The following is a 23,026-nucleotide window of genomic DNA, read 5'->3' as shown; positions in this document are numbered from 1 at the left end:
GTAAAAGCTCAGTCATCCACAGCACAGCTAGTTTTTGAGTATTTAATTTTATATTTGAATAATTCTCCAGATCAGGCTATAATCATGAATGTCATATAAAAAGATTTTTTTCATAAATTACATTATTTCACAGATGTGCAAATACTTCTGTGAAAAAAATTACATTGATCAGTTTTTAATACCCCCCTGTCTCACCCTTCAGTCAAAAGAAAAAATAGCTTTTTTCCCATCTTTGTCTTCAGAAAGGTGCTAGATTGTAAACATCTGAAGGAAATGAAAGGGGGTTGGCCAGTCCACCCCAAATTCTTTCCAGATTTTCATTCCTTTCACCAGCAGCCTTCTGTTCTTAGAGGAGAGGGAGGAACAGCAGAAGAAAGAGAGAGAGAGAAGATGTCTCTGTTTCTTATTAAAATTTAAAGTGAAAAGCAGTGCTGCATTTTGCTAATTTTCAATCTGCTAATTCGGAAGGCGTTTAGCAGGGAGAAGCGGCGCCGTGGGGAAGCGGGGTTCGGCAGCGGGCGTTGGGCGGTTTTGCACGATAAACCCTTGCAGGCAATTGAGAGCCGCCTCGGAGGGGAAGGCAGCAAGGCACAGCCACCCCCGTCCTGACGTTGCTTGGCTTCCGAAAGAAGAGCTCGCGCTAACCGCACTTCTTTTAAATCAGAAGTTTGTAAACCGGTGTTTATTTTTCTAATAACGAAGCGACTCTTTGAGCAAGGGTAAACTTCGCAGCAGGGCCCGTGCTCTGCCCGGCCGCTGCTTAGGTTGCACCTCGTTGCCCCGCCACCGCCGAGGGATGCCCGCGGGCCAAGAGCCCGGCGGGGGCCGGGGCCGGGGTCCCCTCCCCGGGCGCTGCCGCAGCCCCCCGGGGCCGGCTGGGGAGCAGGTGCCTGGCACCGGCGCTGCCCTTCCATTCCAACGGCTGAGCGCCGTGCTCCTGGTCCGGTCGAAAGGTTTAATTGAGGCGCAGGTAATTACGCAAAGCGTATTGCTACGTGCAGAGGATCTGATTCTATTGTATGTTGTCGTGAATGGAAAAGTTTGTCCTAACGTTTAATTCGGGGATGACAATTAAGATAAATGCCTATTTCCAAGCCCTCTCATCCCAAATACTATTAAGTTACACTTTTAAGTGAAAGGAAGGCTAAAAATAACTTTATAAAAAGTAAAACAAGGTGTCGCACCCCGACTGTTTGCTCTTAAATCATAGTTGCCTGCTTGTTTTTCAGGAAATTTAAGTACCAGATGCACTTGGAGAAAGCAAGCTAAACATCAGAGTTTATTTTCAATATGCAAGTGGTATAAAAATATGCAAACGCTGATCACAGCGCTATGGAAACTACTCCACAAAAATGTGGAACGAAAGCTGTTACTGTAAGTGTGGTTCATGTATTGTAACAGCTGTGACAGCCCGGTGCAGCTCAACACTTGTTCAATTATAAGAAAACATTCAAAAGGAAACTTGATTTAAATAAGATTTGTAATAATCTTTCACATTTACAAAATAAACCAGTGACAAACGCTGTCCTCCCGCATGGTTCGCCCAGATTTGGCCTTGGCGTTGGCTCGGGCGACGGATGCGTTTCTCCCCCCTCTTGCCAGATCCAAAAGCATTTTTCAGGGCTTGTGTTACAGTTATTTGCAGATTATTTTAGGTCTGTGTTCTTTTATATCCACTTAGCAACTTGCAAGGAATATTTCAGGAGCAGACCATACTTGACATGCATCCTTTTTGGGGAGCAGGAGGAATGGGTGTGGTGGATTTAAAAGCGATTATATGTTTATGACAGATGGTTTTCAGTTTATGCAAGAAAGCCCATATAGACACTAGCGCAGAGACAACCGTTCGGGGAATTTGGACACGTATCATTAGGCTCTTTCTGTTAATCAAATGCAAGAAATATAGTAAATTTATTTTTATACGTGACCTGTGGAACAAATATGGCCAACAGGTATTAAACATAATAGGTCTTAAAAGGAACAATTATATTTTCTGTTTAACTTTTCTGATTTGTTACAAATTGTATCGATTTTCAAGGTTTTAAGAATACTAACGATTAAAATCATCCTACCGCATAAATTTTAGTTATTTACTATAGTTTGTAAGTATCATGCAATGACCTTTTTCTGGCTTCATAAAATCAGTGACTTAATATAATTTGGGATCTGAGAGTGTAAGTTCTTCGATTCATTTATCATTTTATGCTGAAATTTGTTTAGTCTAGATAGAAGTCCTACTCTACTTTTCCTACTAGCCATATATGCTTTGTACATTGGAAACTCAAAGACCTTTCTGTCTTTTCTTTTTCTTTTATGCTTGACCAAAAATAGTCATTATAGACTTCTTCATAAAACCCCAGACTTTATAAATAAAGGCTGTTGACTGACTCTGATGGGAGTTCCATGCACAGAACGAAAACAGCGTATGGCCCATATTACTAATTTTTCAGGATTGCAAAGTGTGTTAATGTGTAATACCTGTTGAATTAGTGGTAGGTTTTAACTGTATCCCAGGCAACTCCTTTATGAATGTAATTAAATACATAGTTTTAATAGCTTCAAGGGGAATTAAGTTCTGAATTGTTATATAAAGAATGTTTATAAATATATATAGATAGATTATATAAATAGCTGAAAGCAGAAGCCTATACAATAATTTATTTTAAAAATTCTTCTGTAGTCAGTATGAGTGATTTCAAATGGGATCCGAGAATCTCCAAGCTGAAGCTCTCATCTTCTAAGGAATTTCAGTTACCTGGAATAAAATGTTGCCTTAGAAATTATTGACGTAATAGTCCCCTTGGGAACCCCATAGCAGTCAAAGCGAAATCCAACAATAAATCCAGGGGCCACCTGGATAACTACCATTAAAGGCTTTTTTTCAGTGGAAAAAACTCTTTAAAAGCTTAATTCTTCCTAAATGTAAAGTTCAGTGATCATGTTTCTGTATAACTTTCATAGTTAGGTGTTTTACTTTACTTTGTTTAAACAACTTTTCAAAGCATCTTTGACAGTGAAAATAATACCCTGTTTTTCTCCTTGATGCCATGGCTAACTTACCCCTATGTAAGCAACCCCTTCGGAGCCGAGTCGATGCAGGTTTTTGAGCATAGCTAACCTCGGCAGTGCTAATAACTCAAATCAGTTTGCAATGACTATTGGAACCAAACGGCATGAGAACAGATAAAGAACTGTGCTTTGCATTTGTTAAATCGTTATAAATCAAACCTTGCTCAGGTGCTAATCCCGCGCAGCGCCCGTGGCACAGAGACCCCCTCCCCGTTGGCGTCCTCCCCGGGAAGGGCGTCTGTGTCTTGGCCTCTGCCGAAACCCGGGGCAGATCGGTCGGTGCGACTGTGACCGAGCTGTGCGCCTCACGCAGAAATCCCATTGAGGGCAATTGAATTTTGAGCAGAAAGGGGAGGTAGAATGTGCCTGAAAAAATTGAAAAGAGCAAAACTGATAGACTTAACAGCTGGTAGACTTTGGCACCGGGGGGCTGGTAAAAGGTTCGACCACTTAGAACTGTTATTTTCCTTGCTTGCTGCTGTAAATCAGGATTAATTTCATTGAACTCAGATGTATTGAAATGGGTTAAACAACGTAAGAACTGGACCCCAAAACGTGGCATTTCTGGTCAGATTGTTTAATGACACCTGCAGATAACAGAGAAGGAACCAGATGGCTCTCGACGGAAGGTCCTCACCAGCCGGCCGGCTCAGCTCCGGTGAGGACAGGCACCGAGTGCCACCAGGCTCCTGCAAAATTCTGGGTTTCCGTGTTTGAAATTCTATTGAAGCCCTGCTTAAGCCCAAGACCACTGACCTGATCATTAGGGATTATTTACATATGCTTTTTTTCCATTAAAAAACAAAAAGACCTTCTGTGACCATCACAGTCCCTAATGTATACAAGCAGACCAGCAAAACAGCTCAGCTTTGAAAGGCTAATGTGGAAGTATCAGGGAATTTCCATGTCCATGTGACAAACTGAACAGTTTCCAGAGTGTTCCCCTGCTCCGCAGCTCATCCATTATGGGAATGAGATGTGAAAATAGTTTCTTGTTTCTTTGAAATATCAGCAGACCCCACAAGCAGTGTTACTTTAAAAATGCCGGAGGTAGTTCATATAGATTTATTCTTAATGAGTGAATATGTGTGGTCTGGCTCAATTACAGAAATAAACCCCTGTATTTAAGGTGTGTGTGTATGTTGAAATAAAGGTACGTGATTACATACCGTGGTGTGGTACCAGGGCTGAGGTGTCAGGAAGGCAGTGATGGGTCAGTTGAGGTTTGCATTTTCATTTTCTTCAAGCATATATATGAAAACCATTTGAAACCATTATTTTATGCGTGCTGTTAGTTTATGTGATTACATGTTTCTAAGTATGTTTTTATTCTTTCCTTATTATCTCCCACTTTTCCTCTGACCTTTCATTCTATCTCAGGTTAAGTCACCGTGTCAGCTCTTTGGGGCAGGATGGCTTTCTGTTTGCTTGAGCAGCGCCCAGACGTCACCAGTGGTTTGCATTATAACGCATACGTGCAGATGTACATACGTATATCTATGTACACATAAAAATAACAGATTGCGGTGACTCTGGTTTCTCTAGAATTCTACGCTGCATTTTGTACTGTATCAAAAAGGCACCATCTGGCTTTCAATTGAAAATATTAAGGAAGAAACAATAATCCCACATGCCAGTGGAAATTTTATCACAATTTAATTCATTATCGAATTTTTTAAAAGGAAGAAGGGGACAAGAATAAAGTGTGTTATTCTTAATTGTCTTTTATGATTAGTTAACATTAGCAATCTACTATGATCTCCACCTCCATGTCCAGTAAAAAGGATACTGTAGACCACATTAAAAAAAAACCAAAACACTTTTGATTTTTATTGAAGTATCTAAAAAAATAAGATTCAATTTCAGTGTGTATTTACATATGGTCATTTTACAGATTTCCTGGTGCGGTGGTTGGAAGACAAACCTCTTTGCTGGTGTTCAGGATTTCACCAAATTTACCATATTTTGAGTTATACATAATAGAGATTTTTAAGTAGTTTTACAGGGACGCAATACTTACTTTTTTCTATAGGCTTCAATTTTAAACAGTCTCTGTTTTTCACATATAATGAAAGTATCATTTATAATTATAAACAGTCCAAACCAGTTATTTATACTGGTTTTTATCTTGAAATGAGGTTTGTTGTGTCTTTTGGGTTTGGTTTATTTACCTTATTGTTCCCTTATCACCCAGAGCCTTTTTTGCAATTGCATTTAAAATGGCAATTTTTTACTTTGAGTGTAATTCTGTTGTTTAGACAAGAGGTTTTTTCATGCAAGTATATAAAGAACTTGCTTTGATGTTCCCCCCAAAGCAGTTTAATGCAGTAATACATGCAATCAAACGTAGGAGCCATCACTGATATGGGGGAGATGTTTTGTCTACAAAGACCTGGGATGAAAATGTATCCTGATAGCAATCCTATTTGCACTGAAAAAGCAGGACTCTCGTTAAAAACCTGGCTCCAGTGAACTTACCTACAGGGACAGAAATGCATCCTCAGTATTGCCTGACCTTCGAGCCTTTGGCTTTTGCCACCCCAGTAGTGCGGCCGTCATAGGACAGCAGGGCTCATCCAGGACAGTGAAGATTCCCAAATTTTCTGTTCCTGTGTTTGGGATGGGAACAAGTAGGCATCTGCATTCCCTAAAACAAGCAGTGAAAGTTTGGCATTGTGGATCTAGGTTGAAACTATTTCAGAAGCAATTTATCTTTACAGGCCATCACTTCTCAGCAAGTTTGTGTGTGTTTTTGAGGAGAAAGCAGGTTTGCTGCACAAGAAATGTAACTGTTGAGTATGGGATGTGCTGGGTATGATGGGGGCCACATCCCAGCTCCGGGATAATGCACAGAATACCGTGTGGGATAATGAGAGCAGAAGCCAGTTTCTGTTCCGTCTCTGACTTGCTGCCTTCCACCTCCCCCTGCCCTGCAAAGCAAAGCCTCTTGCAGCTGCTTGACTCGCTTTTACCTGCTGGGCCGTGCTGGTGACAAGGGACCATCAGTGCTGCAGACGCAGATGGGGCAGCCCAGGAAGCCCAACTCCAGTCCTGTCTCGCCCACCTCCAGCCCCGTCTCGCCCACCTCCAGCCCCGTCTAGCCCACCTCCAGCCCTGTCTAGCCCACCTCCAGTCCTGTCTAGCCCACCTCCGTCCCGTCTAGCCCACCTCCAGCCCTGTCTAGCCCACCTCCAGTCCTGTCTAGCTCACCTCCAGCCCTGTCTAGCTCACCTCCAGCCCTGTCTAGCCCACCTCCAGTCCTGTCTAGCCCACCTCCGTCCCAGCCTAGCCCACCTCCAGCTCCATCTAGCCCATCTCTAGCCCAGCCTAGCCCACCTCCAGCTCCATCTAGCCCATCTCTAGCCCAGCCTAGCCCACCTCTAGCTCCATCTAGCCCATCTCTAGCCCAGGGAGCCCACCTCCAGCTCCATCTAGCCCATCTCTAGCCCAGGGAGCCCACCTCCAGCTCCATCTAGCCCATCTCTAGCCCAGCCTAGCCCACCTCTAGCTCCATCTAGCCCATCTCTAGCCCAGGGAGCCCACCTCCAGCTCCATCTGTCCCATCTCTAGCCCAGCCTAGCCCACCTCCAGCTCCATCTAGCCCATCTCTAGCCCAGCCTAGCCCACCTCCAGCTCCATCTAGCCCATCTCTAGCCCAGGGAGCCCACCTCCAGCTCCATCTAGCCCATCTCTAGCCCAGCCTAGCCCACCTCTAGCTCCATCTAGCCCATCTCTAGCCCAGGGAGCCCACCTCCAGCTCCATCTAGCCCATCTCTAGCCCAGGGAGCCCACCTCCAGCACCGTCTAGCCCATCTCCAGCCCCGTCTAGCCCACCTCCGGCCCCGTCTAGCCCACCTCTGGCCCAGCCTACCCCCCCCTCCGGCCCCACCTAGCCCACCTCCGGCCCTGTGAGCCCACCGTAGGGAGCTCCTCACGCGTCCTCCCTCGCCTGCACCCCTCTCCTCCCGCAGCGGCTGTCGTCGCCCTGCCCTGGCCCCAGCCCCAGCGGACGCCTGCCCGGAGGAGGTAGGTGGGGAAGCCGAGGTGGGCTGAGGCGGCGGGGGCCGCCCCTGCTGCTCCCGGAGCCGCAGAACGGGGCAGGGCGGACTCCCGCTCCGGGGGGGGGTCCCGCCGCCTCACGGCCGGGCGGAGGACGGGCAGCGCCGAGCCCGAGCGGAGTCCCCGACGCCGGTTCTGAGGGAGGGTGCTCTCCCCGACGCCGGTTGTGAGGGAGGGTGCTCTCCCCAGCTGTAACATGGCGACGGGGGGGTGGTCTTCTCCCCCCCCCTTGTCACTCTCTGTCTTGCCTCAGGGGGTGACGCGCCCCTCGGGCTGGCCTCGTCCTGCCCCGGGCGGCCGGAGGGCGAGGGCGGGCGGCCGGGGCGGGCCGTGGGCAGGCCTCGAGGGGCCCTGCGGGAAGGCCTGCCCGCCCCACGCAGGACACCGCGGGCTTGGCTGCGGGACACCCCGGGGGTCGCTCGTTTGGGTGCGGGACCTCGGCCCTGGGCCGCGGCCGGGGGCTTCGGGTGGGGAGTGGGGAGGTAAGAGGCTGCGGGGGCTGGGGAGCGGCGCACGGTGAGCCGGTGTGTCAGGGACCGCGGATCTGTATCTTTATTTTTTATCCCCCCCCCCGTGTCCCCGGTGCCTCCCCCGGCCCCTCGCCCGCCTTCGACGCCCGCGCGGTTCCGCGCGCCGCCCGTCCCCCCCTCCCCCGGCAGGTGGCGGTGTCGCCCGCCGGAGCGCGCGGGCCCCGCGCCCGTCCCCTCCCCCCCCCCCCCCTCATTAAACACCAACTGGTTGTTATAAATAAGGATCCTGCGTCTGCCTCCGAACTCGCAGTTCTGGAAGGACCCGGGTTTCTCTTAACGTTTCCCTTTTCGGTCTCCTCCCCAGCAGAACGGTGATTGCGGCGTCCATAAACGCAGAAACGGGTCGAACTCCCGAAATAGGAGGGCTACCTTTTGTGCGGTTGAGGCGCGCGTCCATCCATCGCTTCTCCCACTTCCACCTAGGGAGCGCGTTCGAAATTCAAATTGTCTTGGCGATCTTTGCGTTCAAAAGTTGTTTTTCGCGGCAGTACCCCTAAAACCTCACGTGCGTCCGTATTAAGATAACCTTCCTCAGGGGTCGTTAGGGAGCAAACTAAATTTCTGCCAGAAAGACAGAGGTGGTTGCCAAGTAATTTCAATATAATATTAATTTTACGTGTGCACAGTTACACAGTTTTTTCTTTAGGATGTGCGATCAAAGAAGAGAAAGGCAGGTTTTTTTGTGTGCGGTGTACTGGCTTTCTGTTGGGGGGCGGTGGATATTCCAGCATTTATATTTCTGCCTCAAATATTTGTGTTTGTTTTTCATGGGCTTTGTTAATACCTAAGGGAACCATTAATGCAGCCGAAATAACATGAGATCTGATGTTCTCATGGCATTTTAGTATTTCAATTCCTCGATGGAAGTACCATGCGAACACCAGATCTCGCGTTATTTTGGCCCCATAAATAGCTCCCCTGAGAATTTTTAAAAAGCCCATAAAATACATAAACACAAATATGGAGATATTCAGGTTTCTGCAGAACTTGCATGCGCAGCCTTCTTTCTATTGAAGACATCAGTCAGCAGCTTTCCTTACCTTCCAGCTGATTTGTCTTTGTCACTGAACGAAACTACTCTTTCTCTCTCAAAACTGATGGGAGAAAACTGGACCCGTGTAGGTAATTGTGATTGTGGAGAGGACGATTCTGGATTGCTCGTACAGGCAGAATATGTTCCCTAATCTGCTTTTTTTCCTAATATGACTGTTTCTTGTTTATAAACATATTATTAATATTCTTTTATTTTTGGTTTAACTGTAATTTTCATTGTATATTTGGTTGTATCTAGTTAATTATCTAATCAAGCAAATGGTTTCTTTGGCTCTTAGCTAAAACAAGATAACATCCCAGTATCGGGATTAAGTTTTCATCTATATCAACTGGCTTAAAAATACTGAACTTGATTCCTTTTGAATTAACTGAGTCTTATTTTATTTTTTTTTCAATATCACCTATCACCATAGTAACCACTAGCTGTCAGTTCAGTTTCTGACATTTTTCTCATTTGGTAAGATTTCAGAATTGCCATCCTCCCTGCCAACATGTCATGAACAAGAAAAAAAAAAATTGCATGAAAAATCTAATGGGTGTCTGGTCTGATTGTCCTCACTCGTGGCAGGAAAGACAAAAACTGATGAATTGTGAAATGTATTCAGAGGGATTCAAGAAAAGCAAGTGTCTCGGACCCCCTCCTCACCCACACCTCCTCGTTTTCATCTTGTTATGCTTGATGCACCATACATGCTTGCCCTGACACTTGGGTTTGTAGAAATTTAAGATTAACAGTTTTTACATTCACCTCGCTGATCCCCGTTTTTTAAAGTCATCATTAAAAATAAAGTTAGCAGAGCTTGTATTTAGCACTATTTCCCACTCATTGATGAGATTTTAGCACCTTCGAATTTGCAACAAAACACTTCCGATGCCTGAAGTCAACAGACAATTCTGTCCATTTCCACGTTTCTGTTCTCTACTTCTATATTTTATGTACATTAGAAAGAAACCATTAAGCAGGCCAGTAAGTACTAAAAAGAAAAGCAAATTCTGGGTAGCTCACAGGGCTGGTCTTATATTCATGTTGGAAAAGGACAGTAAACAGCGAAATTGTGCTTGCTTTTTTTATTGCTCCGATTGGTTTAGCTGAAGAAAAAAATGTAAATTTAAGAAAAAACGGGATTGCGTTCAGCAAGCGATGCGTGTGCCTCCTGAATGGAAAAATATCAGAAAGAAACCTGGCTGCCAGTGCTGCAAAAAAGGCAGCAAAAAGGGACAGTACTCATTTACTTCTGGTAAAGCAAACAAAACTACAGCAAGAACGTAGGGCTTTATAACATGTTTTTTTTTTGGCAGGGATTTTCTATACAATACACACACACACATACATGTAATCGGCATGTCGTGTTTCCATAGGTATAAAACAAATATACCCATCTGTCTCTATACGTGCACAAAGAGACAGGACCCTAGATGTGTTTTCAGAGGTTTTGTTTTGGGCTATATCCATCTATTTTTTTTTTTTCCCCTGACTGTCTATGAATTCAGGCTCAGCAGCAGGAACTCATTTCAGAAACATAAAACTGATTTGATAAGCAGCTGCAGCGCTCGGGTCCCTTTTGCTAACGGGTGGACAACCCCACCGCTGCCAGGGCTCGCTCAGGACCGTTGGTGGTTCAAATTTCACATACTGGGGCTACGGCCTTTCAAAAACCATGCAAACCCAAATGAAAATAATTGAAACAATACTAGGACATTATAGCCGTTCGGGAACATTTGGGGGAATTTTTATTTGTAAGTATATACGCTCAGTACTCCTGCATCTATATGTAATAGGAATAGAGAGGCAGAGGACGTAGCTCTTTCCAGGAAAAATACATATTCATACTGTGAAATCCAGGGCTGCGTATTTGTAAATGTTTTTCTCTCTGAAATTGTAGATTAAGCTTTTCAAACTACGTGGTTTGGGTTTTTAAAACGTGGGTAAGAAACGGTGTCGAAGCAGCATGCTGCGGGGGAGCAGGCTGCACCTCCTGCGCTGCTGAGGGGAGATGGAGGGATGGATGCGCTTTTCGATAAAAGCACGCATGTATGGTTCTGGGGGTGCAGGGTGTATCTACCTACAGCGGATTTCTTGGTCTAAGTGTTTCTTTAAATTAGGCATTTCAGATATAGGTAATGTTTAACTGTTTTCTCGATTTTAGAATGAAAAACCATAATCTTTAGAAATAACTTGAAAATGATCAAATTTTACTGCCTATTTCAGACATGTATTTTGCAAGCTGTATTTTTTAAATAGTTATATAAATGTAGCTCATGAAATAAATACACTGGGAAAGTGTAACTCTTTCAATGATAAATAATATCGGTGTATATAATATTTGAAAATAAATGGTGTAAACAAAATGCACCTTAATGTCTTTATGGTTTGTAAGATTTATAACAATCATCAGCAAACCACTGTAACATTGTTTGCACCTTGTGTGCCCTAAAGCCATTGGATCACTCAGTTAATTGTATAAATTCCATGCACTATGGAAAATCATGATGTATCATTTATATTCAGCTATGTCAGGTATATAAATATTAAAATATATTGGCCAAAAATGGCTGATTACCCCTCAAACATTTCATGATAAATCTTATCTTTTTATGGTGGTGGTAGTGTTGAGGGTGGGGACGGCGGGGGGGTGGTGGTGGTAGACTAAATATTTCATGTTATTTGGAAATATTCTTTAAACAACCTAGATATATTATTAATGTTCTACAACTGCTTCAAAAATCCTGAAGCTGGGTTCAGGTTTATAGGATAAAGTGGTTCAGTACCTGAAGAAAAGTGATTTTTATACGCAAAACACAAAAATGATAGGGATTATGCTATTTATTCAGCCTGTAATATGTACAGTTCCTAGAGACTTCATGCTGATGCCTCTGTATAAAATAAAGGTGATGTTCCCTAATGCATGCCATCGATAGTCAGCACCTTGGTGCACTAATACTGAAAATATTAATGTGTATTTAAGCAGGGTTTTATTATTTAACCTATAGTCTTATTTAGTAAATGTACTGCTATCCCCAGCCATGGTGGATTTTTATATAGGTGCAGATGCAACGTTTATGACACAGTCTTTTGACTAAAAATATTTAAAAAATATTAGATGTGCACATATTTCTATATGTTTACCACACAGCACCCAACCTAGAGACATGACTGTGGAAGGAATCTATACGGCAATGTGAAGAAAATATTGTTATACATATTTATTGATACTAATGCATGTGTTTTAATGAATAAATAAATACAGAGTTGGACTGTGTCACAAATGTGTTTGGCAACTAGCCGTATCCAGTGAGGAGGGAGGAAATGTCAGAACAGGGTCTTGTAAATACATGTGGCTGGAAAGAATAAAATAAAAATGATGACTAGCACTGACAAGCAGACTTGGGGTGTATGATATACTTTGTTCATTTGATTCTTAGAACTCAGTCGGGGTTAAATTGGAATCCAGACATCAAAGAATTCTTCCACCAGACCCAAATTTTGCCCGTATAATTTTTTTCTTACAGTTGTCATAATTTTAGCTAATTTCACAGTGCAAAATTTTTTGCTGTTTGAAGTATTTTCCTAAATATACATATAATATAGCAGTGGGATATATTCCTTATATATAATATGTTTCCCTGATGTTCACAGATAGGCAGCTATAAGCCCACAGTACCCTCTGTGGATGTGAGAAACCTTTAGGTTTGATGGTGTCTGTCTATATGCACCCTCGTACGTGCCGTATAGGAGCATAATCCTTAAATTCTAAGGGAGGGGAAGGCTAAAGGCTTTAAATAGCAACGCCCTTATTTCTTTTCTTTTTTTTTTTTTTTTCACCCCCGACTGTTGTGTCTGAAAATGCTTGAAGCATGTGGTGCTGCATATTTGGTGGGTTTGCAGATTTCTGCACGATTTTTATCTGAAGGTCAGGGCTGTGGAAATACATCAGGTTGCGATTTGGGATGTTTGCCATTTGCCATTTAGCCTCGCTCCTTCTTATCAGATCGCTGTGGAACACGGGCCTAATAAAACAGGGAGCTGTTACGAAAAGAAGAAATAAATATTGTTCTAGTTTTATGGAGTCTCTTTACTATTACACAGCAGGCGATTTTAAATGTATTTATTTAAGTTCGCCTTTTTGCTTTGGCATTGTTGAACTAGGTAGAAGAAATTAATGGTGGCTATTTATAATTTCACCGGCTATTTGCATACATTAATTTTTTTAAATGAAAAAATTATTTCCTTTTCCACATTGGGGGGGAAAAAAAAAAAAAGAAAAAGTTGTAGGAAGGCAGTGCCGGGAAGGAGGAACGGGTAATGCGAGTTTTCCTCTGCATCCTACGTCAGTTTGAAAACAACGCGACTTGTTTGTGATAGTTTTCGTCTGCCTGCCCTTACTGCCGGGATTTTAGGCGCCCGGCGGCCGTTGGCCACCGAGCACATTTCCCTCCTTTCCTGGCAGGATGGGTAATTCGGTTGCAGCGCCCGGTGCCAAGTGCGGAGGAATTAAGCGAGATGTGGTCGAGGAGTCGCTGCCTGGGACCGGCTGGGCAGAGCGGGTGGCCGGGCACCCTTCTTCGCTGGCTTCAGTTTTGTACTCCACCAAGAATTACTGATGCCGGCGACCCGGTTCTGATTTTTAAGTGCAAGGTGAGGCCTGTATATGTGTATTAAAGAAGAAGGCAGGTTTCTGCCCACTGCCTCTGGGAACGAGCATCCCTCCCGGTCCTCCCTGGGGCGGCTGGAGCCGAGGGGCCCCCGGCAGACCAGTCGCCCGGGGCCACGCGTTGGTTTTCAGGGGGTTCCCCGTGGACGTGACCCACCTGACTTCACGTTGCTGAATTTACTTGCAAATGGTGGTTAAACCCACCACTCTCAAAACACCCTCTGCCTGGAGCATCCTGGCCGGGGGCGCTGGGTCCCAGGGCGCGGGGATGCATCCAGCGAGGATGCTCCTGCATCGGCGGCACCGGCTGGTCCAGCTCGGGGCGCGGGGTCTGGCCGGGGGTGCCGGGTGCCGGCAGCATCGCACCCCCCGGCCAGGTGCCCGCCTCTTTGGGGAAACCATTTTCCCGGTGTCCGTCCAGGGACAGTTCAGGTAGTTTTGAAAGTGTTTGTCGCTCCCAGGCAGTTATTAACGGTTCCATTTGCACAAAGCCGTCCCAGCTGTGGTCTCGGCACAAACCGCTTTGCTTATGATTGCCTCATGGCGAAAGCCCGTCCGACACAAGGAGTTTATTTTTCCCCTGAATTGGCGGGGGGGGGGGGTGCTGGGGGGGAGAAGGGAGAGGATTGAAAGGCCACCACAATCCTTATGAAAACATCATTTTGTTATTTTAATATTTTTTAGAGGAAAGCATTTTACTCCTGTGTTGATACCTTTTCGTATTTTATTATTTTGTTGCTAATTTACTTAACCATTAGCAAATTAAGGTGGATTACTGCTTGGATGCATTAAAAGCACCAAGGAGTTGCGGTCCTTGTGGCTATTTCGGGCAATGTCATAAGCACACTCTTTTTTTTATTGTCCTCCCAGGGAGCAGAATTTGAACTTAATATTCCATGAAATAAGCCATTGTAATCACGTTGGGTTAATAGAAGAAGTAAAATTGCCTCTCCTCTCACAAGACATTAGAGCAAGGCTGCATTATTAAAGTTTTCTTGCGGACAGGCGGTTTAAAATATATCCTCAGTGGCTGACGCAAGTCTTTTCAGTGGGGATGACAGCTTTTCAGATCTTAATAGGCTGTTCATTTCTGGCCTACGAGTTTTCAGCATTTCTTCTTTTCAAGCCAGGCTGTGACATGATGGCTAAAAACTGACATAAAGAAGTGCCATGTACTGTGAAAACCTTTATTCACTAAGTGGCTCCATGTAAATTGGTGTCAATAAGCAAACAATTAGAACTTTAAAAAATTCTTGGTTTAAATCCCTTTTCTCCTTAATCATTTGACCTAAAAATCTCTCCTTTATTTTTCCCTTCTTTGGAAGTGGTGCATTTAAAACAACGACAAAGTGTTTAGCAAGTTAAAGTGGATCGGATCTTTGTTATAAATCAGTAAATGATATTTAGCCAAGGTGAGTTTGTCATAGGGTTTTTTCCCTCCGAAATAAAATTTGCAGTGAACTAAATCCCAGGTAAGTGATAATGGAGAAAGAAGGGGCTGGTTTTTCTGCCCTTTTCTCCTCCCCCCTGCCCCCACTCCCCCAAATTGCCTCATCCACGGTTTTGGAGACGCAGCCTCCAAGCAGCAATAATAGCCTGCTGATTCTGTGAGCTTGGCTAATTTCAAGAAATTTGGTATTGTTGTTCATGCTTTCTGGAGATTGTTTACTTGAATTATTTGCAGAAAAGACTTTTTTCTGTGTCATTAGATGAAGAAACAGAGTAACGCTTAATGCTTTTCCCACTATTGCTTTGCACGGAAAAAAAAATTTTCAGCAAAGCTTTTTGTCTCTCTGTTTTAATTTATGGTTTCTCCTTTTCTTTTTATAACTCGACTCCTTTCCTCTTTCGTTCCTCTTTGTGCGTCTCGCCTTCATCCGAACAAGGCGGCGAGCAGCCCGCTCTGATGGCTCCGCGGGCTGGCTGCAGGCAGTGCTTTGTTGGCGGCGGCTCCCCGAGCCCCGCCGTGTCACTCGCTCGGTGCCCACCGGCCCGGGGGACGCTCCGGAGCCTCCCGCGTTTCCAGCCTGCTCCCACGCTCGGTTTTTTCCTGCGTTCCCTGGGGATGTAGCCTCCCGTGCCACGTTTCACACCGTACATACAAAGGCTTGTGTTCGAGGTGCAGCGGTGGCCATTTAACAACACGCCGGTCGCCGTAGCGGGTGAAGTGGCTTCACCTCACTTTTTGCTGTATTTCCACGGGATTTTAGGCGTTCCCCGGCCTAACGGGGAATGAAGGTGAGCTGCAGGAATAGGGCAAGCTGTTGCCGTTCCCTCTGAGGCGCAGTAGGCGAGCGTGCAAGGCGACGGCGTGCCGATGCCCTGCGGCCGGCGCGCAGCCGGTGCGGAGCTCGCGGAGGGTGCGGGGGAATCGCGGTGCTGGCTGGGAGGGATGGGGCACGTCCCTGCCCGAAAGCCTGGAAAGGCAGGGCCCGGCTGGAGGCTCGGGGACAACCGAGCGAGCGGTGGCTCCGACCCAGAGCCCTTCTGCCTCCCGGGGTCCCTCTGCACAGCAGGACGGGCTGGGGCAGCGAGCCCGGGCGACTCGTCTTCCCTCCCCTTCCATGATTCCACGTCTTCGTCTCCGGCGCCCGCGTCTGTGCCGAAGCCGCTTGCCCCATCTACAACGGGTTTGTCCTCTGAAACTCGTCGCAATTAGTTTTAGCTTAACGTGGAAACGCCACCGAGTAGGAATGAGTCGATGTACCTTGGTACAAAAAATAGCAGAGTTAAAATACTAAGGCTGTGCAATATATTTAGTATAATGAGCCTGGCATGACATGTTATTTTACCTGAGTGGTTTTTTTCATGATCCTGTTTTAAAATAATCTTTTCAAATGCCAGAAAGCGCTACCTAAATACAGTTACAAAAAGCGCTAAATGTACCTCCTCAAAGGATACCACTTCAAAAAATGACGCAGCGGCCGTTTGAAAGAGGAAGACGTGCAGCTACAGTGTTTGCAGGATATTTACTTCTTGTGCCTTTGAAACTACATTTACTTTGTAGTAATAAGGATAATAATTATTATTGGTAATAATACTACTTCTGTTATAGATTAATATATTGGTGTAACTATAAAAAGTAAGACCACGTTCATAACTTATGTAAGGTACGAATTTTATCTCAAGAAAATTGTATGTAGGGGATTGCAGAAATCATGGGAAAGGATAAAATGTGGGTTCCAGAGACAGATCGTACAGGAGATACGAAGCAGATGATTGATAATTTTGATGCTGCTGATACCGAGCGCTTCTCTAGCGTCTGTCCCACAGAGCTCTCATCCATTCCATGGCTAATCCTCCCGTACCTTTAGGATTCAGACTGTTTTCCCCCTCGTGTAAGCGGGGCAAAGCGATTTGCGCAGCACTGCGTGGGGACTCGGCGGACGGGGACGGTTTCGGCCTTGAATGGACCCAATGGTGAGGCAGTATGGTGAGGACCCAGAGGCTGCGCTGGTGGGGGAGCCTGAATTAACGCTCTTTACTTAATCACCAACCGGTCTAAGTCCGCTTCAGGTTACCTGCGTCTTTGAAAAGGCTCTTTTGTGTCTTCGCCCTTGGGTTTCTCATCTGTAGCGTGGGGGAACCGAGCGTTCCCCCTCCCGCCTCGGGCAGCCGTCCTCCGCGGAGGACGTTACCGTTATTTCACTGGTAACGTTTACGTACGATCAAGATATTGGTGACCTTCTATTTGCTTCCTAGTTAAAGTGTGTATTAGTGACTCAGAAGTAATTTCTCGAAGACCAGGGCAGATGTGAATCTTTGAAGGTGCTTGTGCGCTCCAGCGAGGGAGAAACCAGGAAAGCTGCAGGTCCTGGAGAGGGATTTTTACAAAGGAAAAGAAAATGGCTGGGTTTTGCCTTTAATTTATAAAAATTCTGTGACAAAATTGTGTCATAATTTTATAAACTCTGAAAGCGTATGAATGAGGGGAAATGTGGCAGCTGGCTCTGAAAGCCTGGAAGTGTGAACCAGGTTGTTTTATTTTATATCACTTGCAATGATCACCATGAAAACTATATTCAAAGGCTGTTTAATTCCAAGCTTTCATTCAGGTCTGCCTGGGAGACAATAGAGGCTGAACATCAAATAGGCTCCAGTTCTCTTCAGAATCTGTATTTTTTTCTTTTAAACAAAGCTATAAGTGAGATCCACCTATAAAGACTCTAATGGGCCCATGAGAACGGTTGCGTTAGACGTGAGATCTTGTACGCTTCGTCTGATCCTTCAGTGCTAGAAACATGTATTGCAAGCTCAACTCATTTTCTTTACAGATAATGAATTTTAGAACTAGATTTAACATTTTTTCTCAAAGTTTGCAGTAAAAGGACTAGAACAGTATAAATACAATTAAAATAAATCAAAGGTATAATGAAAGCTTTTCCATTTATGTGAACGAAAGCAGCAAACATTTTTAAAATTTTCCAGAAATAATTTAAATTTATTCAGGCATAACAGGACTGGTTAGGACATATTGCTTACACTGAAAACATAATTCAAAAAATTATATCAATGATTTCTGACAATTTTCTATAATTTGATAATTACAGAACATTTGGCAATTTAAAAAATTATTGCTGTTGTTCCTTTTAAAGCAATGGACAAGAAGCCATCGGTATAGTCCTCAAAGGCTGGCTATCCTGGCTCTAGATTTCTGTATGTATATCTTGCAATATTTTTCAGTAATCAAGGCAATGTCTTTAAATAAAAGTGAAAAGTTATGTGACCTTGACTGTCAGACTCAATTTAGACTCTGCCGCAACACTTCGCTTTTTATTTTTTAAATTAGCTGTTGCCATCTTTTACAATTTGTTTATAGGCAGAAAGAGCCACACAAAATATAAAGTATCAATGAGAAGTTTACAGTTGTTGCTTTATCCACAAATATAGTCATTTTTAATAACCTTAGCAGTTTTTTTTTTTCTTTTTCCTTTAATCTCTCCTCTTAGGTAGTGCCTTCATTTATCCTAATGAGTTTACTTTTCAAAGAATTGGTTCCTTTTTTGAAAAATTTTGGGGTTGTGTTCCTTTTCTCTCATTCTGGATTTTCGTAAAGTGCGTCGTTAAAAGATGTGTAAGGTAGTATTCACTCTTAGGCTACACTTATTAAACCATTTTGTTTCCCAGCTGTTTTTCTGCATGTTACAAGTTGTCAGGAAAAAAGATTAAGTCAGGATTTTTTCTGGGAGTCTACCACAGAGGGGGAACCCAATGTCGCTTGGCCATTACCCCAGTCCAGCCGGTGATGCAGCGCTGCAGAGGCATTGGGTTGACACGACGTCTCTCTTCGATGCGCCATTCCGGGTTGAATTTTTCTTCCCTGGGCATTTGCACAGGTATTGGTGTTGACTCTTTCCTTCCTTTAACTTTGCTGCCAATAGCCGTTCAATTTTCCTGTTCTTTATGGCTGAAAGTAGGTCATCCACATTGCCAGGGACACCGATAAGCCCATCTTCTAACTGATTTTTATTTTTCATGAGATAAATTTTGAAAGCATATGTAAAATAGGACTGAAAATAGTATTCCAAATGTCAGCAGCCCTGTAGCATCTCAGCTGAATTACTCTGTTTCACTGTTTGGAACAGATAAAGTCATTCTACTCAATGAAAACCAAGTAAAAGCAAACATGAATTGGAGCAAAACTGTAAAATGTTTTGTAGTACATTGCCTGGCACACAGGACGACTGCTTGCTGCTTTTGAAGATGGAATATGAAAGGGAAAGGTTGAGACTTTTATTCATGTAAATTACAAGGACTGTTTTGATCTAAATATAGTTTAAAAATTAAGGAAGAGGAAAATCATATGGCAAAACACAAACATCTGACCACATTGTACTTCTCTGCCTAATTTTTGAACATGAGATTTTGCTTAATATTGTAAAATCAGATCCTGATTGAAAGGGGGTGATGGTGTGGGCAACACCCCACAGAGCTGCTGTGTAACTAATGAGATGGACATACGTAATTTCATCCTTTTCTCTTTACTTTCACAGCTTTGCATGCCTTTTCAAACAAATTGTAACATTAAAATACCTACTGGTAAGTATTTTAGGCTATATAGAGTCAATTGTGTTGTTCCATATGACTCTTCTGTTACCAAAAATTATAATTAGACCATTTGAATTGGTTTTATTTTTGTACTTCTAATAAGAACAAAACTGTTATAGACTACTTGAGTAAAAATAGCAAATTAACACATATTATAGTACATCTTTAAAAGCTTTAACCTAGTCTTTTGGTGTGAGAGACAATGGACTACCAGTTATTTTATGATGGTATAGCAGCACCACACAGTTTTCTAACTTACTCTGCAATACTGTTTGGAGACAGCATTGTTTTCTTTTGAAAAAGCTTTTTTTAAATGCAAAATATGTGGCCAGGCCTGAAGAGGAGCGCGCCGTTTTCATTGGACCATCTGAAATACCACATCTGGAATAAAAAATGACGGTGAAACATGTATCACCAGAATATCTTATTTCTGTTTGAGACTTCTAGTGTCTTTGGTGTGGCATTTGCCTTTTTCCTTCTATTTCCCCCAACTTTCAATCATATAATCCTAATACTGCAGGTATGCCTTGGACTCGCATCAGTTTGGCCAGTGCAGCATGAAAGAGCACGCAGCGGTTTGTAATGCAAGGGGACAGACACCGTTGGGCTACCTTGTCCTCTTCTGAGCATATTCTATCCCTGCATTATTGTATCAAACATCAGTTTTAATACAATACCACAGGAAACTAAGGGCCCTATTCAGAGATTACATGCACCCCATGGAAGGGTGCTTTTCATGTATTGGAAGCCTGATTTAAAAAAACAGCCCTACGTGACTCTTCCATATACTGTAACTTGCACAAAACGGGGAGTTCTTGAGGTTTCCTGTATTAGTCCCTGCTCCTTTGACATGCCTGGCACAAGCCCGACAGGATCTCATTGTGGCATTTTTATTAAGAAAGAGGATGCTGATTCTTTTTTCTCTGTCAGCTGCTGAAATAAGAAGGTTTTAAGAACAAAGGAAAAACTTGTGCCAAGGAGAGACACAAGAGGATTATCATTCCCTAAAGAAGGGGGACGTCCCACACACCAAAAGACTTGCTGTCCTAATGAGCCGATGGATTTTTCCAAGGCTGGTAAATATATTTAGGGAGAAGTACATTTGGGTGCCATCTCTACTCATTTATTCTTCAAACTGTAATGCTGCACATTTTGGGTTTCACTATATTGCATTTTAAAACTAATGATGCATTCATTCTCAGAGCAAATCTTATTTCTAAGCCCTAATTTAATAGAATTAAACTCTAAGCTGAATTGGTTTTATGAGATAAAACTCTGAAGTTGATAACTGCATTTAGGAATAGTTCAGGTATTGAGTTTCTAATTTGCTTCCTGAGCATGGAAATCCCTCAGATAGTCAATATTGACGACCTGTAATTGGTAAGAGAGGGTCTTGCTGAGTTTTCTCTCCTGCGCTGGAGAGATACTCCGTGCACGGCAGCGGTGCTGCGGCTGCCGGGCTGAACCCTGCCCGGCCAAGCATGGCTCCATCAGCCCCAGGTCCGGCGCAGGCTGGAGCCGGTGCCTGCTCCTGACCCCTTCACCACCAGCACGTGCCGGACCATTAATAATTCCTTTGCCTCTAAGGAAAAAGCTAATCTCAGCTTTGCCTGGGGTTCAGCTCGGACGCAGAGCCGTCGCTTCGTGCTGCCTGCTCCACGTGCGGCCATTCGGTAAATGGGTTTTTATGGCGACTGTGTCTCGTGTGGGTTGGGGAGGAGAAGCTTTAAAACAAGCAGGAGCTGCCTAAGACAAAGTGCTGAGCTTATAGCAGGTACAGATTGTTCCTGGGAAGCAAGGGGTTTAAGTGAGGAGCAGCTTTTCTGAACAAACACATGCCGAGCGATGGTGCCGTAATTCCGGGATATTAAGCCAATTCTAGCATTATCACTTTCCAGCCCGGAACCCCGTGGTTTTGAATGTGCTGCCTGTAAATCATCCTGTGCAAATCCTGAGGATGCCCACGGCCAGTTGCAAGGCAGTGCAGCCAAACTCTCATTGCCTGAAACGGCAGTGGTTATTTTGGGGCTTGTGCTGCCGTTTTCCCCAAGAAGAATGAAGTCTTTTCAGGATCAGGTAGGGCATTACGTAGGAGATGTAGGACTTCACCACCATAGATACAATATTATCTAACTTTGCTCTTCAGATGTAAACCAGGCTTTAATTCTGCTCCTTGGAAGCCCATGGATGCTCTTACCAGAGATGCCAGCTGGATAGGGGAGTTGTTGGTATTTCTGCATTTCCAGATTTTGCTCTGGGTTGCGGAAGGTCTTGATTGAGCTCTTTTACTACAAGAATTGTTTAGGTTTTGAGGGCTCAGTTCCACTAAGCTTGAAGAACAGATTCCTAAAACACCTGGATTTAGCAAATTTACCAGTGTTTATTTGTGAATAGGTACCACTGCAAATACAGCAGAACTTTCTCCCACGGAAATAACAAAATACTTAATTTGGAGCTACCTAAAGGTTTGGTGAATGAGGATGTGTGCACACTGAAATCTCCGAGAGTTTCAAATTAATAGAGTTTGTTGTTCTGAGAGGACGACGTTTTTCTCAAACCCTTCTGTTTGAGAGACCCACTCTTCAGCATTCTGTGATGGAAAGTATGGTGTGATACTCAGCCAGGAGAAAAATCTCTGTATCAGTGGGAATGCAGCCCCGAAAAGCACTCAGGGAACCCTCAGGAAAAGAGATGTTGCATTCATGCCCCTTATATGATTGGTTATTTCTATTTCCATGGATGTTACAGGCTCTTGGTTACTGTTTGGTATGGCACCATTTGATCTGGTATTGTTACTCTTCATCTTTTTCCCCATATGGGAAGCTGAGAAGTTTTTTTTAACCCATAGTAGAAGCTGATGCTGACTGCTGCTCAGGAAAGAAGGTGCCTGTCCTTTGCAAAATGAGTTTCACTACTGATGGGTAGTGTTTATTTGATTTTGTTTTCATTTATCTTACATCATTTTACTTTCCCACTTGAAGAAATCACAGTTAGTATTCTCCTGAAAAGTTTGTGCATGTCTCCATATACATGTCTCCTGGGGCAATTTTATTATACTTCATTAGCTTTCTGAGGTGTGAATGGTGGGTGGTTCTGCATAGAAATTGGTTATAGAGCCTGTCAAGTTCCAAAAATAAATAAAAGCAAAGAGTTGTGCTATTTAAAAAAAGAAGGTGGGGAGAGAAAACAACCCAGTTTTTATTGTAGTTGCTTAATGAAAAAGTTTGAGTTTTACCCTGATATCTAATGATTTAAAGCATCAGGAAGAGATTTGCCAGAGAGTTTGTCTCCCTCATTACGTTAATGAGATTTTTATTGTAGTTTTTTCAAACCAGCTCCTGTTGCTGCAGGTGTCTTCCCTGCATTTACAACCTGCTGTGTACTATTAAACTAAGGAAAATACAGAACAGTTGATGTTGCCACATTTTGTCAGGTCTGGGACCTTGCAGGGTGCGATGATGTAAGATCAGTTCCTGGGCTCTGGCGATTGGTGGTGGGCCAGTGACACCAACGATGCTCCGTGCCTGCCAGACAGCCCGGAGGGCTCCAGGGGCTAACTCTTATTCCCTTGTCACTGATTTTGGCCAGAAACCTGGGGTCAGATGTGTTGGTGGC

General features: G+C 44.0%; 1 protein-coding gene and 1 long non-coding RNA gene across 2 annotated transcripts in view; one reads left to right on the top strand and one right to left on the bottom strand.

Moving 5' to 3' along the window:
- ZFHX3 (zinc finger homeobox 3) overlaps positions 1-23,026 on the top strand; it is a 665,450-nt gene that overhangs the window by 126,098 nt on the left and 516,326 nt on the right. The gene's annotated exons all lie outside the window — the stretch shown is intronic.
- On the bottom strand, positions 1,277-5,894 carry LOC138687076 (uncharacterized). The gene is made up of 3 exons (XR_011326412.1): positions 5,548-5,894; positions 3,229-3,435; positions 1,277-2,755 (listed from the first exon to the last, which is right to left on the bottom strand). It is a non-coding gene; the product is annotated as an uncharacterized lncRNA (long non-coding RNA).

This window comes from Haliaeetus albicilla, chromosome 10 (genome assembly GCF_947461875.1).
Source record: "Haliaeetus albicilla chromosome 10, bHalAlb1.1, whole genome shotgun sequence".
NCBI lineage: Eukaryota > Metazoa > Chordata > Aves > Accipitriformes > Accipitridae > Haliaeetus > Haliaeetus albicilla.
The sequence above is the reverse complement of the archived record's forward strand: the minus strand, read 5'-3'. Positions and strand labels throughout refer to the sequence as shown.